Here is an 18,650-nt window from a genome sequence, read left to right as displayed (position 1 = left end):
GCATCTGAGCAAACGCAATTAAATTTGTGTGTAGAGTATAAATAAATTTTAAGTGGCAGTTAAGGGACCTGCGCTGGCAGGGCTCAACCAAATTTCACACAGATTGCATAAATCCATGCGAAAGAGCAAATCGAACAAATCAATATTCCGCTGGGAGCTTTGGCTATAACCAGAATCCTATTTAAATGTTTGTGCAGTTTTTAATTTTTCGGCATTTCCTGGTCGCCAGTTAAGCCAGTCAGCCGAGGATTGTTATTCGCCATTTGACATTTTAAATTATTTAGCTAACTTTTATGCCAGGCAATAAATATTGAAAAATTCGTGTGTGTTTTGCGTGCTCTGTCGAGGTTCTTTTTGCTTGGATTTAAATAAATTTCTGCCGCAAACACCCACGCCAAGCAGTTTAAATTGTTTATGTGAAGCATTGGTGCACTTCTATTAGGTGAAATGCATAAATTTCATTTTCATTGCATACTTTGCAGCGCCAGGGCAGAACAAAAAGCGAGTAAGTAGAAATACAAGTTCGCATAAGTCTCAGCCCATATGTAAATGTGACAGCCCGCATGTGGCAGCCCCGCCCACTTGGCCCACTCACATCACAACCTTGTGCCCCATCGTGTGGGGATCTGTGAAATCAGTGCGTGATGAGGGGGTCTTGGGGACTGAGAAATGAGGACTGAGGACTCGAGACTTGGGGCTGAATTATAAGCCCAAAGTAGGCGCGCTGCTTTACGAGCCCATAAACAAGATGAGACGGGGTGAAAAGGATGGGCCGAAGGGTTACGGGGATTCTGGGAGGATGGGCTGCCCTTGGGAGTCTTGTCATAGATTGCTAAAGTTGTTCCAGAATCCGAATTCGCTTCTCAAACAGAAGGAAATACTCTTAGTTTTTAAGAACAATTCCGAAAAAACACAAAGTTTGCATTGTTCTTTAATCAAAGTAAAACAGCTTTAAATACTTCGTAGTAATAGCAATGTGAACTTTCTTTTGTTACACTATCTATTCCTAAAACCTTGAATAAGATTTTTATGTATATATATTTTATAATGTTACTGTTATGGTTCAAAACTCATTTGATCTTTTTTAAAACTCCAAAGAACTATGCACAACTAGTTTCCTGGAACACAGAAATATCGTGTTTCGCATTTACTCTTTGGCTAAATTTATTAAAGTCCCAGCAAATGAAATTCGGAGTCAATGCTGAGGGCTAAAACCAAACTGAAGCGACTGAATCGTATGCATAAGTCAGGTCAGGTCGGCACTAATCAAAAACATAAATTCACATAAAAATATCAAGGAGCAGCATCCACACGGACGTTGATGTAAGGACACCTGCATAATGTCCTTGCCGATGCTAAAGTTGAAGGTTTATGAGCTGCACACAAAAATGGAAATTGTCTGCCGTTGTTGGCACTGTTCCTGCTCCCAGTTGTATTTTCATTTACACAGAGAAAGAAAATAAAACGCACTCTAACCTTTAATACAAATTTTGATATTCAAAAATGTAGTTTTTTTTTTTATTTAGGAGGCTAATAAATCTTGAAAATAAGTAGACTTTCTTATATTTAAACGTCGATTAAAATTAATTATTTTATTATAACAATAAAATCATATAATTTTCTAGAAATAAAGATTGGTTGTTGAAATGCCAGTTAAAATGCAATGAAGCTTAGCCTTTTATCTTGAAAGTACCAGTTTTTACTTAAGGTGCTTAAACACTATTGAAATAGTTATTTTTAGACTTCTTTTCTCAGTGTCATAGGTGTTGGGCGCAGACAGCTCGGCACTTAAGCAGACTGCTCAGAAATGGGCCTCACTGCCGGAGACACCAGACGACAGTTGACTCTTCGTCTGGCTGGTGAATCCTTGTGAGTATGTGCACATGTAATAAGCATAATAACACTAAATGGCTACTTATGCATGCAAAGGCAAAACACTAGGCCCAGTGACAAAAATTGAGTGCATACGAGCACTACTACGACTGCTTCCACTGCAAGGGCCCAAGTGCAGTTGTTTGAGCCAATTTCCCCGTTTTCCCAAGAAGACAGTTTCTCGTCGGATGGCGGTTTCATCACAGCACCGCTTTATGGCTCATTTCCTAAATGGTCTGCAGCAGCAGTTAGCTGCGGTTTCGGTTGCTCTTCGGGGACATGAACAAGGCTCATAGCAAGTGCAAATAGAAGAGCGGTAGTCAGACATTAAAACCCAGGTTTTTTGTATTTCTTTAATGCACTTTGATTCAAATTTTTATATTTTATATTTTATAGTGATGTTAGTTTTGACTACGATTAGATCAATTTATAAGTATATTTTAATAATGACAAAAAGATAACAAACTTAATATTATATATTATTATTTGTATATGATTCGCTTTCCCAATTTAGTTAAATAAAGTTACAATTAGTATAACATTTTGTTCCACGCTCAAAAACAGCAAAGTTGACCCGCAATCATCCGAATTGCCCCCGTCCCATTGTCAGCTTATCTTGCAGCTGTAACTCTCTGACAGAGCAATTATAACCACATCTCGCCTTCTGTCCGGGCCCTTTGGACGTGGTAATCGCTGGAGGAGATCTGCAACAGTTTTTGGCAGGATTCAGATTCCGACTGCAATGGCCATGAAATGGAGCCGGGTTACGGGTCGTTTAGTTCGGTCAATGCGTGTGTAATTCCAACCCATTGGCTCTGTGGTCTGACATCTATGCGATTATACGGCGGGGATTCGCAATTCAGGGAGTAGAAACTCCGGGACTGGGCTGTATGTGTCATCTGAGGCCATTCCATTGTGCAATTGACAGTCGGTCAGATGAGGGGCAATTCAGCCCGGGCGGCACAGAGCACTGAAACGCGGCAAGTGCCGCTTTCCCATTTGCTCTGAATTGGTGTTCTTGTTTTCGATCGCGAACACACATGGCGCATTTCAATTCAATGCTGCTGACTGATGGCCCAAAGGAGGCGTGGCATTCTTTGTGGCCAAATGGTCCACGTGCCACATGACCCACTCTTGCAATTTCTCCAGCTTTGACTGAATGCTCCACATTGTTTGGTTGCCAAAGTGCCAACTGAAACAAGCTGGAGCTGTCACGTCGCAGCTCTTTTCAAATACTCTGACCCATGAGAGTACAGAAAACATAGTTTAATATATAAATGAAGATTTTCTAGATATATAAAAAATAATTGAACAAAAAGGTAACAAATAAAAAGTTATTTATAAATAAATATAAGTTATTTCAAATACATTATTTGCAATTCATACAACTATAAAATAATAATAATAAAACTCTAAAAATTAACATATTTCTTAAAATCAAAAAAAAAAACTTTTCAAAATTTGTTTTTTTACTAAAAGCCTGGGAAGTCAAAAGTTGGAATGTTATACATCGAATTGAATTCGCCCTTAAATTTCCAATCGAATGACTTTCTAATTTTTACAAATTTTGTAATTTACGGGCAGTTTGGCATGAAGCAATATGCGTTTATCAGAAACGATATAAAGAAGCTTAACTTTATTTAAAATCAAAGTCACTTGATAAACTTATCAAACCTTTATTAACACCCCAATATGTTGTGCAATGTCTTTGCAGGCATAGATTGTTCTCCCTAGTAGAAATGAATGCCTTTCCTGAGAGTATATGCTGGAATATTCTTCACTGTGCTGCGTAGCATTCCGCTTTCTTTGAGCACTTTTCAGTCATTCCCCTGTGCAGTTATCTCATTTGAGCCCTTTACTTTCTGAATGCATCCTTTTGCCAGGCAGCTGCCCTTTTAGCATATTGCCAAGCACTTGGCTGCCTGCCCAAGTTACAAGTATCACTTGACACTGGCTGACCTCCCGCGACGCCCCCTTCCGACCCCAAACAACACCTTATCTTGCACAAAAACACACACATGACATGTGCACGTCTTCTGGATTCGAGGAATGCTAAAATGAATTGCCGCTTTTGTTAAGATTTCTTGCATGCTCCTTGGAACTGCAGCTGCCGAGTGTTCGTCTTCGCCTTTGGCAGGAGTTCTTGTGTAACAAGTTTCACGTGCATGTCTCTCAACAATGTCGCCATTGCAGTTGCCACTTCCATCGCCATCGTCGTTTCCGTTTCCGCTTACGTCCTTGGCACCAGCGAACGCTCGGACGCGCTTCCATGGAGAATGCCATGCAAAAACATTAATGCTACCTTTCAACTGCTCCGCACTTGCTGCCTTTATCCTGCAGATAAATTGTTGCTCACACCCCGAGACATTTGGCAACAAATTTTTCCCATTTCTTCACAGCCAAGCATTTGTGCATCGCATTAACCCAGATAAGTGTGGTCGAGCGTTTTTATTTATTAATTCGGTTTGTTAAGGGTTATATATTATGTTGAACTATAAAAAGATTAGAACAAAATTTATAGCAATCTGGGGTTAAGGAATTAATAGATCGTAGAGACTCATTGTGCTAATATAAAAATAAAATGTTATTTTAGTCAATTGCAAAATAATTAAGGTTTATTAGCGGCAGTATAAAAAAGGAAAAATTTTTAGTTATAATTAAAGGATGATGAATGATAATGAATGATATATTTATTTTGCTTCACATTTGTTTCTTCCAAAATTTTTTTTACTTTATTTTTGTGATTCGAGCCTGATTTAAGTTTTCGCTCTAATGAAGTAGCTGAAAGTGCTGACTACGTTAAAGGCCAATCGAAGCCCTGTCAATACCACTTTCCGCTCTCCGCCCCAATTGCGGTTTGGTATTTCCCTTTTTCTCGGCGAGTGCATTTTAAAAATAAATTTTGCCCAACGGTGCAATTTTCGTGCTAACAAATTTATGTGCTCAACAATTGATTTTCCAGTGCAGCAACGGTAGGAACCGTTTTATACAGGTGAAATAAAAGGCGTCAAATTGGGGGGCGAGGCAGCCGCAAACGGTGCGGCACTTCATAAAATATGAAATTAGATTTGCAAGCAGCTCAAACCGGAGTTGCAGTTGGCAGTCGGCACTCCGTAGTGTGCAGTCCACGGTCCATCGCCCACCGCCCATTTTGCTCCCTAGTATGACCATGTATACATATATCCGGATGCTGGTGGCACAAAAAAACGGCTTAATGCTCGCGCGCGGCCAAAGAATGAAGGAAATTGCTGGAAAGGAAGGAGCAAAAGCGGATGGCCAAGTGGAAGTGGATGCGGAATGGTCATGGCAGAGTCAACCAAGCGACCGACATTGACTTGAATGACTTGACATTCGATCAAAAAGTTCGACGGGAACACCACGAACACAGGCGGAATCAGCAGCCGCGTCAAAGAAAAAAGACCACGAAAATTGCTTGGGCAAGAAAGAATACTGAGTCACCCTGAAGTCAATATATTTTTATTTGGTATTGGAGAAAGGGGACGTTTTCCAATAAATATAAATATAGGTTTGAAAGCAATGTAAAAAAGTTAATAGCGCTTAATTCTGAGCCATTTGGCTTTTGTTCATAAGTTAATTACTAAATTCTTTTCGTATAATATCAATTGATATTACAACTAATAGTTTTTATTTTTAATAATATTTTTATTATTTTTCGTTAATTGATTACCAAAAAAATGGAAAAGTTTTCTATTTTTCCTTAGAATTATACATGTCACTTCAATAGTTTGGCTTTATTTTTCAGTTGGATTTCAAATGTAAGCAGATGGCAGAGTCGACAATGCCTGACACTTTGTTCGTGATTTGTAGCGCATTGAATCCGGTTAAAGGGGCGAAAGGGGTTTCCAATTCAGAGGGATATATATATATGGGGGACGTTGGAAAATACAAAGCGCAACGCGCGGCTAATGCCGCTTAATAGTTTTTACATTTTTTGCCCTGGCCTTTGTTCGCTCGCTTGGCCAGAGACCCAGAGACATGCTGACTTAACTGGTTTGCCCCCAATCGTGTCGGGACCCCCTTAGCCCATGTCCTTCTGAATTTTTTTCCGAAACTCCTTCCACCGCTCAATGCTTTAAGACCCAGTGCCAGTGTTCAATAGCTGGAAAATGTAAATCCTATTGAGTTGGTCGCTGGGTTTTTATACTTTCATTTTTCACTTCTTTTTGCCATTTTAGCCAGACTAAAAGAAGGTTAAATGCGAAGGCTAATGCAACAAAAAGGCGTGGTCAAATGTCTTCATCGGATTGATATTCAATTTGGTTGCATTTAGGCGACATCCGGGCATAAGCCTCCAGTCGTCCTTTGTCGTACTCATATTTATATGAGTGAGTAACGTTAAAAGTTTATCGCCGGAATCAAGTGTCTGGCTTTTGTTATGCTCTTCTTTTCCCGTATCGACGATTTATGCGATGATTGATGATTGCCGACGTTTCTTGTATGCAATTTACACGCTGATCACCCGACATAACCATAAATGAATAATAGTCGCAACCGATGGGCGGATTAAGCAGTGCAGCACAGGTAGGAGAAAGTTATTTATTCCGCATTCGAACTGTCTGGATCATTGTCCAAACTAATAAACATAAATTTGCAGCTTTTCCCTTCAATCTGTTATTGCCGCAACAAAAGCCACAAATGTTGACATCTCAGTTAGCTGCAGAGAAATAAGTAAGTTATACTTTTTGAATGATTTTTTTGTATAAAGCGAATATCTTTAAATATTTAAAAAAAAGGAATAATACACTTCTTTTAACCATTTACAATTAATTAGAAAAAAAATCAGTTTATTGTAATTTGAATTACTTTTTTGGAGCTAGTAAAGTTCATTAACGCCTTGCCTGCCTTAATTATTTATTTTTCATAGCTTATATATTAAACCATCAAAAATACTTATTGCTGCTTAGAGTTTTTAATTTAAATACAATTTTACACATATTTTTGCAACTGTAAACAAGACACATACACAAGCTAAACGGAACAACTGAGGGGACAACTCGCCAGCTTGACAACAATCCATCAATATTTATGGCCTCAGGCAGGTTTCAAGGTGGCTGTCAAAATTTGCCTTAGACTATATATAGACGTGTATCCTATAGATACATTCTACCTCAAACCAGCAGCTGTGATTGTTGATGGCTGTTGTGGCACTCTAATGATAATGACAACGGCAATAATAGTCAGAACAACAAGGACGCTCAAGGACAAGAAAGTTCTATCAACCTTCAGCCTTGTGCTGGAACTTTTGTCATTTACACTTTGCAGATTTATGTTTATCCGCTCGACGGGCTTTGGCATCTACACTTCTTTCCACCTCCCTTAGTCCCTTGGAAAATCCTTTGATTGATGTCCAGACTAAGCTAATTACGTGACTCAAAAAGTGCTCGAGAGCTGAGACGAACTTGAGCTGAGGTATTCAAAAACTTTTGCCCTGGCAAGTGGCGCGATTAATTGATTATATTCAAGGGTGTCAAACAAAGCACTCAACTCGAGGGTATAATAACAATAATAGCAAAAATAATAGTCTTGAGGTGCTGTCATCATAATGTTTATAACATTTCTCTCTTCTCTCGTCTGGCAGGCGTTGGTAGAGATTACGCATTAAATAAATCATCAGCCTACGGGGGCGCGTTGATGGTCCTAACACTTCACTTTGGCCCGGAGACCGAAGAACAGAGCCCCGGAGTCGAGATTTATTGTAAATAAGCATGATTATCATAGCATCACGTATACGCCATGTTGAGCGCGGCGGCGGCAGACAAACAATTGAGTTGCTGATGGCAAGGACGGCATTTTAAGTATAATTAGCAGTGGGCAATCAGAGGTCTGAGTGGGGCATTATTTTCTTTTCTGTATGTACATAGTAGCTGCGCCCTTTGGATCAATATTATCTTCATGTTTTAAGTACTCTATTTTACATGTTACAGTGCTAAAGAACTTCATTGTCTTTAAAATGAGGTCTTAAATTCAGCTGTGGATGAATTTAAAGCTCTGTTGTCGTTCTTAAGCATATGACTATGAGTAGCGTATGGTTGGCTTTAAAGAACTTATTATTATGTATAGCTCATTATGTTTAAAAAACTGTACATAAAGTACACTGTTGCATTATAAAAAGTCCGTTAGGTTAAGAAAATAAAATATATACTTTTCTCAAGCACTCTTTAACAAGTGAGCCTTTATGTAAAATTTCAGTGGTAGTAAAAGGGCGTTCGGTATACAAACATATACTAGACTTACTCTTAAAATAATGCAGTCAAGGTATCTCTGTATTGCATCGTAATATGCGGCATTGCGTTAACCCAAAATCACATTCAGGCCCTGTCCCAACTCGACTTGGCTGGAATCTGAGCCTAAGACTGCTGTCTGGCTGTCTTCTCTCGCTTCGCGTAACCTCAATGTGTTGCCAGAGCCCATCAGATTCAGCATCATGTCCTTGGCATCCTGCGCCCTGTTTCTGCACGACCACCACCAACCACCCACTGCCTTTTCGCCACTCCCTAACCATCCGAAACGGCAGCTTTGGTCGCATTACTGTGTCGCTTAAAAGGTTAAAACGTTTTTGACATTGAGCGTCGACGTCTGCAGCCAGCAAATCGTCTAATGAAAGCGACTTTCGCAAATGAAATAATTCCACTGCCTTTTTTTCGTGGTTGTTGTGCCTTTCGTTTTCCGTTTGCGCATTGTGTGGTTGTACCATTTTAATTGAGCCAGTTTGTTTAATTAAACGTTGAAATTTGAAAATTATAAAGTCAAACATTTTAAACCGCTGCGTTGGCGTTTAAATGGAATGAGAAAACAAGGTGAGATTTTCTGTCTCGAGTACCACTCCATTTAATTTAACTTGAATTAAAAGTTTGGCATTCTTAAAAGCGTTTAATGCCTATTTTTGTTACGTGCTTTAAAAATATCGATAGCTCGACTAGTCGCCATAACGTTACAGCCCCATCTCTAAAATCGTTCGAAATCGTAGCAGTTGGAAAATTTAAAAACAAAACTTGACGTTCTAGTTATCTAAGCATGTCAATGATGCTGCCCTGCCTTAACAGACTATTAAATGTATATAATACTTTTTTGTTAAATTAATATTTAAATATATAAATAACGAATCGTGTAATACAAATATTTTATCATATTATGCTTCTTTTGAATACTATCAAATTTATAATTTAAATACTATTTTTTAAGTAATTTTTATTTCACTGCGAGGAATTCACAAATGTTTCGCAAGAGCTTGTCAAACGCAAATTACGCGAATAATTGGGCTCATTGCTTAGCAAATGACCTAGACAAGACCCAAATTGCTCGTTTGATGACCTCCAGATAAACTTTGTGGTTGGAAAAGAACTGCCAGCTGAAACAAACTCTTCTCAAACTTGACACATTCCGTGGTTGAGTTTACCCGTCCACTCTAGACAGAGTTACCTGTTGCCAGAAAAAGAGAAAGCTGAAAGGACTTTAAGTCATTAACGATTCGTCTTGCTTTGCTATGGTTTTTCCACTTTTCACTTTTCGCTTTTCCTTTCCTTTCCCATCTGGGCAAACGACATTCATAATTTTTATTTACTTTCCTTCTCTCATTTTCGTTCTGCCCTTGTTTTTTCCTTTGCATTTTTATGCTCTCTCCCTCGGCGACATGGCGCGTACCACATTTCGTATACTTAATGAGATTTTTCGCAGACATATTTGCAATTTGGTACGACCAGCGTGTAAAAGTTGAGACCGCAAAATATTCCGATCCACCGCCAGCGTCTTCGGTTCAATTTAAAAGTTTCCCTTCAGTTAAACCCAGCAGCAACAAAAACTAATTACAATCTCAAGTTGTTTTTTCAACACTCGGAACTTAAAGCTAAATGTTGGCAGGGCTACGAAAAGAATCATATTAAAATGTGCAGCAGTGCAGAGTCGCGGAGCCAGTTTAATTTTAGTTTTTCCAACTATTTCTCGCTCGCTGCTTACTCTTATTCTCATTCTCATTCGCATTCTTATTGCTGTTTTGCCCGTATTTTCCACTTGGCACTTTGTGCAGCATTTTCCACGCTGCAAATTGCACCTCTGTGATTATGGCCACTTGGCATCGTCTTCGCCGGAGCTTTGTTACTCCATTTGGCCATTTAGGAGGGGCCCGGGACGGGGACTCTAATGACATTCTTTCCCCTAGCGAAATGCACTTGACAACACCTAAGACAATGTTCATTAGGGGCTAGGGCCGCTCGTTGGGCGCGAACCCAAGTCAACTTCAGCCAATTCGCAATTGGCTGGAGAAATAGCAAAGACCATTATTCCAGATGGATCTCGGTGAGGATATGGTCGGAACATCCTTCAAAATTTGCAGCTAATCTCTGCCAGCAGGCAAGCGAACATCTCCCGCCGGGCCAGTCCAATTGGAAACTCCCTGTTGGTGGCCTCTGCACTGGGAATCTGTGCTTACACATCGAAAAAATTTAACATGTTCTTATTTAGTAATATCTTTTATATTTCCAAGACCTTGTGTCTTATCAAAATGATTTTTTTAAGTGCAATCTTCTGAATACACATTTTTATTCCGACTGGTAAGACGGATAACTGATTAAATGTTGAATTAGGATATTTCAGTGTGATCTGAGTAAAATTAATTAATATTTTAAAATAAGTAGTATTATGTTAATTATTATGACTAAATATAATTATAGTTAAACTTTAGACTTAAATATTAAATATTTTAAAATTAATAATTACAAAAACTGTACAATTAATTGTAATAACCATTTTAAATAACCTATACAATTTGTTTTGTTTGATATAATACCCAGTTGTTTTTTTTTTTGTGCAATTCCCGTTGAGATTTTGTTGCGTCATTATTCAAAATGTCAATGTCATTTCATTTCCTAGTGCTCCCTCGCAGGCTCCTTGCTTGTTCGGTGGCACTGCAGACTCGTTTTTTGGTGGCTGAAGTCTCAACTCACTGCACTGACAGCTGATGATATTTGGAGGATAATGTAGGGGGCAAAGATGTCCTCCCGAGATGCCCTGGCGTTTGTCATGCTTAACTGCTGCTGCTTTTGAGGCCTTCTGACAGCCTTCGACTTTAAAGTTTCACCAAAAGTTTCTAACAATGGCCAATGGGCCGAAAATTCCTGGGCCCGCCTTAAATCATAAGCCCAGTGTTTGCTTTTCAGGACATTTCAGCCACTTGTGTGCCTTTTTAAATTTACTTGCTATTTGCCAAGAGGTCCGCAATGGCCATCAATTTATTTAACAAATGACAAACGCTTTGCAAATCAAACAACAATAACTAATAGACAGTTTGTTTGCCTTTCGTTCGCCAGTTTGTTTTTTGTTGTTCCAGTTATTTAGTACAAATGGGCCCGAGAGTCGCTTATCTTTGAGCCCAGGCCCGAACAAAAGGGCAGCGTGTGGGATCGGGGCTCATAATCACACAGTCGCAGCACTGCACCGTCGAAAATATGCGATTTATACATATATATATATAATTCATGTGCATTATAGCTAATAACCGATTTGCGTGCCCAACGCACATCAGCAAAGTCAGAGGTCGCATTAGGCCGACGGCAGTACTGCCATTATCGCCCAGGCTTTGTGTGTTTGCTGGGGCACAATGCAATATATGATAAACATTTATTGTGTTTTTGGTTAGGGAAGTCCTTTTAGCAAACTGGTTGCATTAGTGAAAGTTTCCAAAGTATGTGTATAAAAATATACAAACTGAATTCATGGCTTTTCCTAGCCTTGATTACACAATTTACACATGTATTTCCGGTTTTTATAATAAATCGTATTGCCTAAAATTTCGTTGTATTTTTTAGCAAAGAATTTAACATCTCTAAATATGGTTCTTTATGTTCTTTATATTTGGAACACTTAATTCTCATAATACAGAAACAAATGCTTGATTAAATTCTGTAGTTTACATTATTTATTTAAGTTAAAATTTAATAAGAAGTTCCACATTTTTATTCCCACCAAACAAAATTTCAAACGGGAAAAAACGGCTTCATTTAACCATTTTAACTATTAGCCAGGGCAACAACAATTATATCTCTCTTTCTCGCGATCAAAGCTTTTTGCAGCCGATCGGCCAAAAGCCTAGCACAGACTCCAACCTGCCCCAAACCGTTCTCCGCGTGCGAGAAAAGTAGGAACAGTTTCGGGCGCAGAAGTCAGACCACTCCACTTACTATTTTGATCTTTTAGACGGGTCGTTTAGACGGCTTTAAAAACGCTGCTTATAAAATTGACGTCGCTGCCGACGCCGCAGTCGATATGGCCGATGCTATTTTCGAATTGGGCGATCTGTCAGCGCTACGAAGTTGGTTTTGCTGAGCTGATCAGTTGAATTCACGTCGTCGGCGAGTCGAGAAGCAAAACGCGGAAACTGTTGAGCAAATATAGCCGAGAACCTGAGCTGAGTGTTAAGATACTTCAAGTTTGGCTTTGCGCGGGGCTTTTTCATTCGGCCGACATAAATCAAAGCAATTTGCAGATCGTTTTGCGAGCGTTGTTGTGAATGAGCCAACTTAAGCGGCGATTATTGTGCGGTGCAGCTTTCAAATCCATCTCAGTGTGGTAATTTTTACTGTTGGCTAATTGTGCAAGTAAAACCAAAATTCAAAACAACAACCACGCTTCGTCTAGTCAGCAGTATCTTTGTGTGTTTCTGTGTGCCAGTGTACCTGTGTGCCTGTGTCCGCTCAATCTTTGCTCAATCGCAATCTTTGGGCATTGCCAAAACTGGTTAACTAAAAGCAAACGTGTTCTTTACGTTTCTGTTGACTTTGCCAGCCGCAAAGCTAATCAGCGAAGGCAAAACAAAATAAATAAAATTCACAACAAGGCAAATCGATAACAAATTGTTGCCACAGTTCCTGCAATCCGAGGTTTTCTGCTCGGAAAAAACATCTGCAGCCAGTTGAAGAACTTCAAGGAGCACAGGTAACCGCAGGCCAATGGCCTCACCACTTTAACAGCCAAGATGCCGCGGGGATTTCCTCACTCATCCAGCTCAAGGATGCCCAGATAAATGCAGGGCTTCGCATTCCCAGCGGCAAAACGAGAAAGAAGCAGCTTCGTCAACGACCTGCTCCAATTCGATTTATGCAGTCCAAGGTCAACCGCAACGGCTTTTAAATGCAAACTCAGCCGAAGTTGAATCTCCAAATGAATGCGAGTTGAGTTGCTGCTGCTGGTGCTGCTTTTGCTGTCGCTTCTGCTGTCTTTTGTCTCACGTTTTTTGAACTTTTCAGCTGGGTTCGACTTTTGTTATACTTCGTCAGAGAGTCAAAGCGAACGAAAGATGTGGCGATTGATATAAAGATATAGCACAGATTAATATCTCAACCAGTTCTCATTGACAGATAATAACAAATCCAATTTTAAATGTTATTATTTTTTTCTTATTTATTTTTAAAAGTTTATTTAGTTAAAAAGTATATACATAAAAGTATATAAGTAATGGAGCAATCTTAAGTTACACATTATATCTCGTATACTTACTTTTAAGAGCTGGCTCGAAAAAGTCTAGATGTGTATCTTCTGCTTAAAAGTTGTTCATATCAACTGTCCTTCGTCGGGAGGCCTATAACTCTGGCTCTTTCACAGTCGTTTGTAATTATTTAATTTGCTACCTCTAACCGGGTACTTAACCTTTCCAAAATGTGCCCACAAACCGCAACAATGAGAGTTACGACAACAACAATAGCAACAACCGAGGTGGCCGCGTTACTTGGCACAATTAAAACCGCAAAACTCAACTAGTTAGTTAGCTTTGACCTGCTCAACAAAACAAAAAATAAAAAGAAATAACTAAAAACCAAAAGCATACAAGTTTATATGCACCCATAATATTAAGCATTTAAAGGGAGGGCTCTAAAAAGAAGGCAATAAGTCCCGACTAATTTAAATAAATATGATGGTTAAACTAATGAATAATAATGCAATTAATGTTGGTCAAGGCGTATACTCTTGGGCCTGCTTATATTAATTATTTTACATGAGTTGCACAAAATTTGGAAATAAAGTGACTGCCAGATTATTGCTTATTTTTATTTTGGCGAGGAACATTATAAAGCAACCCCACAGAGAAGTATGTAAATCTTAAGGATCTTGCAAGTCAGAATGAGTGACAAAAACTCGATTTTTGTATTTTATTTAAAATCAACTTGGTCCACAACAACTCAATAAAAAATGACTACCCAATGACTTTGTTAGAGCATGAGTAATAAAATTCGCATTCGTCAGCTTCCAGTTCTATCAGCGGAAATTGAATAAAAGTGTTTTTCTGGCCATCGGGGTGTTTTTTGGGCAAATTGAAATAATTCAGCTTAAATTGCTAATTGTTTTGGCCAAAAATTCTAATTAGTGCATCCGTGTTCAATTTGAAGCACTCGTTAGCTGCCAATTGCCAACAGCAATATATTGCATTTACCATTTCGGCACTTGTTTGAGGTTGTTTTTAAAGTGCAATTAACGCCAAGCAGATGCACAATTATTTATATATACATTGTATATTTTTTGTTTTCCCTTTTTTGCCCTGCTTTGACAACACTTTGCAGAGGGGAAGCAGACTTTTATTGAGTTTGTCAAGGCGTATTGCCGTTTGGGCCGTTTGAGCCGTTTGTTACATTTGCATGCCATCCAACGGAAGCACATTGTAATGGCAATTGATTTACAAGCTATGCGAATCGATATAAGCCGAGTGGCAAAAAAATTATACCCATATATGTGTATCGGTATATAATTATTCAATTAAACGACCGCACAGCGAGCCAAAGGTAACCGCCAATAAAAATATTCCCCCAAATACAAATAAATGTATATTCCTTTCCATTTATATGGCAATTTTTGTACAATTTTCCGGCGTGAGACATGGAGCCACGAATGCAATCAATGTCGTACTTTATGGAACTGGCAAAAAATGATTAAAATGACAGTCAAAAGACCGTGGCAAATTTAATTTATTTGTTTGATTTTATTTGCAAAAAGTGTCAGATTCCTGAACATTATAATAAATGAGCAGTGCTAGAAAGAGTCAAAGAACGCGCGAAAAAAACGTAAATATATTTAAGAGGTAAAATATAAATTGTATTTCTGCGGAGAAGTTGTAATTAAACACAAAGGGTATTCATTTTAAAATAAGGTACATATTTTTCAAAAATAGAAAAGTGTTACATCCAATTATTACGTGTTTAATTGGTAATATTTTGTGTTTCTTCACTGTATTTTCCCATTAATAAATATCAATAAAATCAATTTGTAAATTTCCAAACCCACAAATCAGTCAAGTTTAATTATTGTAAATAGCATTTGAGCAAGGAAGTAAAATCAATTATGCGAATGGCCGTAACAAAGTTATGAAACATGTTGGGAAAATTACCGAATAACATAGAGTTCGATGCGAAATCAATGGATTCGCCGATAAACATAAGCAGTTAGCAGGGGCGAAAGTAGATTTTCCAACTCATCGCTTTTTTATGCCGTCAAAAATGTTCATGAGAATATGCAAAGTTTCTTTTCTTTTCTCTTCACTTCATATTTGCAACGTTTATCCGACTTCCTGACAGCCGACAAACACTAACAGTAATAAGCCACTTGTAAGGCAGCAGTAATGTAGATCTATGGGGCAAGATATAGGGACCTCCTTTTGACACATTTGCATAATCTCAGGCAAATCTTTGGTAACAAGTAATCGAAAATAAATTTGCATAACAAATGCCAGCTTAGTGGGCCAGTGTCAGTGGGAATAATAATCTGGGAGACTTCGTAGTACAACAATCAATACAATATATAAATTGTAGAAATATGCCTATAGCAGACGACTTTCTGCACTGAGGCGCACTGAAATTTAATCAGAATTTAAATTAAAATTCCCCAGATGCAAAACGAGACGAAAGGTCGCCACCGTTCGAATGTAGGTATTTTTTGCATACTTATTTGTATATCAGCAAATAGAACAAACAGCGGCCTCCAGGCTGTACAAAATAAAAGAAACAAAGACACCGCCCCGGTGCCGAGTAATTGCCAAATGTTTACGCACATATGTACAAGTAATATTTGCATATAAACAGGCATATGTAGCCGCTTTTCATTCCCGACATTGCAACGCTTTTTTGGGGCCTTTCATTTGCATTTAATTTCAGAGCTTGTTTTTTCAGATATTCCGTCGAAATCCTAGGGGCACACGGAATATGAAGTGCCAAACGATGGGCTGTGATTTCATTTGGCAAGCGAAATTCGGTTTTTTAAATGCAGACGAAAAATGTGATGACATGATTTTCAAGGGTTTACAGATCGCTGTCGTTGAGAGGACTCTTTATGGATGGAATTGCAACAATTTAATTAATTTCCTTTTGTCTCTGGCTTAATTGAAAACTGTACTGTCCGTTCGTCTGTCCATCATGATGCCGCCAGGCGACTCCTTAAGTCACTGCCGACAGATTATTCCGGGTTAATGACTCTTTCAAGTGACACTTGAACGCTTCTCCCTGCTAAAAGCCGCTTACAGACTGGCCTTTTTGGCCAGTGGTTTTGCGCCAACAAGTAAAACAAAATAAAGATAGAAGTGAACCAAGTAAAGCGGAATTCAGTTTGCGATTACTCACCCAGTAAAGTTGACTAAGCAACTAAGCTCTGCTGGGGAACTGAAAGCCGTGGCTTGAAATTGGATCACAGCCTTACTTTTCCATCTATTTTTCATTTTTGGCAGTGTTTGTTTTCGCCTGCAAGCGCTCAACTGTTAAACTGAATAAAATGCAATGCCAGCGCATTTTTAATTGTTATTGCCATTGTTGTTGGCTGGTTGGCCGTTGGTGCTGACTAAATTTAGTTGAAAATACAGTTGAAAACGAGTGTGAACCTTGAAAATGAGCGTGGAAATCTGTACATAATTGTTTGGAAAATGTTTGCACAATTCACACATCAAACCGTAAACCGTAAACCGAAACCAAAGTCAGAGCAGCTCGCATGAGGTCGTCTGTTAATTATTGCAAAGCAGACTTTATAAACAAATACAAATAAATTACTGAGGGCTGCAAAAATATTAAAATCCCGTTTGACCCTCTTTTTTTGTTAGTTAAATCATCGCCAACATTTGCAGGTGGCACATTCGATGCAAACACTGGAATAAAAGTGAGAAGTACAAAACGTTTGTCATCGGAATTTGTTTTATACATCAAGCCATTTTTATGTACATTTGTACTCAAAATAATAGTAGAACAACGAAAAGTATTGTATTTTGCTTTAAATAAAAAGATTTATATTTTTAAAATTTCAAAATTGTAACCTTTTAATAAAATATTATTTATAAATATTGAATAACTTGTTATAATTTGTGAAAGTTTTCAATGCTGTTTACTTACTTAACAACGTTAACTTCAACTTTAACAAGTATATTATATTATTAAGTATATTATATTATTATTTAAAAAAAATAAATAATACTATATCCGTTTAGAGATACCAATATTTTGAACCAAGCTGTGTGTATGAATATGGAGACGAAGCGATGTGTATAAAAATGCAATCAAATAAATTTGTATTTTTATTTTTATGGTATACCAAAATGGCTTTTGACTTGTGCATTTCATGTGCATTGGACTCGCCGTTTTGTGTCCTTTTATTTATTTCTTTATTTTACTGTTTTGGGAGACCTCGGAGTCCTTTTGTCGTTTATATATTTATTTTAGCCAATTAATTGTCGTTTCGATTGAACAACTTTCTTACCCCGAGTCCCTTGAGGGCAAGCCGTAAAAGGTCTTTAAAACGTTGAAGAGCCCATAATTTGCCCAGTGTCTGCATTTGCCATTCACGAATATGAATGAAAATTTCTGGCCCCGCCAGGAGAAAAGCAATAAAAGCCTTTAAATATTTACACACTCAGCCAGAAAAGAGCAAACAAGCGGGTGCGCAATCTTCTTCTCGTATGCAAATAAATGCTAAACAGTAAAGGGCCTTGAATCCTTTCCGTTTTTTTTTTGGGCGAGTGTGTTTGCCAGGATTTTGACTTCAACTTTTGCCAGCTTACCACACGGCGTATACTTGATCGATTTACCAAAAGTTCAGTGTGAGCCGCGTTTCCCGCTTTGTTTGTTTATGTGAACTGTGGGGCTGCGGGGCTGAGAAGTGATTGTCGGTGTCATCCAGATTTTCTCTAGCCCTCCTTACTGTGCCTTTGGCTGTGTGTTGCGTTTGTCGCACAAATAACAGCAACACTTTGTGTGCAGCTGCATCTGCAGATGCATCTGCCATGTTATTTGCCGTCTGATGATACCTTAACCTAGCCCGAGAGTCCCCATTCCCCGATATCCGCCCACACAGCCACCCAGACGCAATGCACTTTATGTCTTGATGCTGCTGACGGCGGCGCCATCGTCTCGTGGGTTTGCCTCAAAAACTGCTTCCATTCACTGAGAAAATAGGGGAATTGCAAGTTGAGCTTTAATTGGCTAGCGCTTTTAAAGCATTTGAAAATTATGCATTTAATATTAGGAGATACATGGATACATGCATCTACAAGATCTTAATGACAATATATTTATTAATGCCCTTGAGTTAAAAATAAATGAATCAACATTTACATAAATAGATCACACAAATATAGTATTGTATAAAACAAAATATGACTTGTTATTATTATAATTACTGGCACTCACGTCAGAGAAACTTGTTATATTTTAACAATAATTTATTAGTACGATTTTTATTCTGGAATTTTTTCTTTGTGCACCAAGGATGCCCTACATATTTCCCGCTCTTGCACTGATTGTCAC

The 18,650-nt window shown here is 38.4% G+C and overlaps 1 protein-coding gene across 1 annotated transcript in view; it reads left to right on the top strand.

Annotated features, from left to right (window-relative positions):
* Positions 1–12,205: 12,205 nt before the first annotated feature.
* The window catches only part of LOC108147209 (ABC transporter G family member 20), a 49,170-nt gene continuing 42,725 nt past the window's right edge, over positions 12,206–18,650 (top strand). Inside the window, exon 1 of the mRNA XM_017273567.2 lies at positions 12,206–12,819. The gene's annotated coding sequence lies outside the window, so the exon portion shown is untranslated. The remainder of the gene's footprint in view (positions 12,820–18,650) is intronic.

The sequence above is a fragment of the Drosophila elegans genome, unplaced genomic scaffold (genome assembly GCF_018152505.1).
Source record: "Drosophila elegans isolate 14027-0461.03 unplaced genomic scaffold, ASM1815250v1 contig_476, whole genome shotgun sequence".
NCBI classification, from domain to species: Eukaryota; Metazoa; Arthropoda; class Insecta; order Diptera; family Drosophilidae; genus Drosophila; species Drosophila elegans.
The sequence above is the reverse complement of the archived record's forward strand: the minus strand, read 5'-3'. Positions and strand labels throughout refer to the sequence as shown.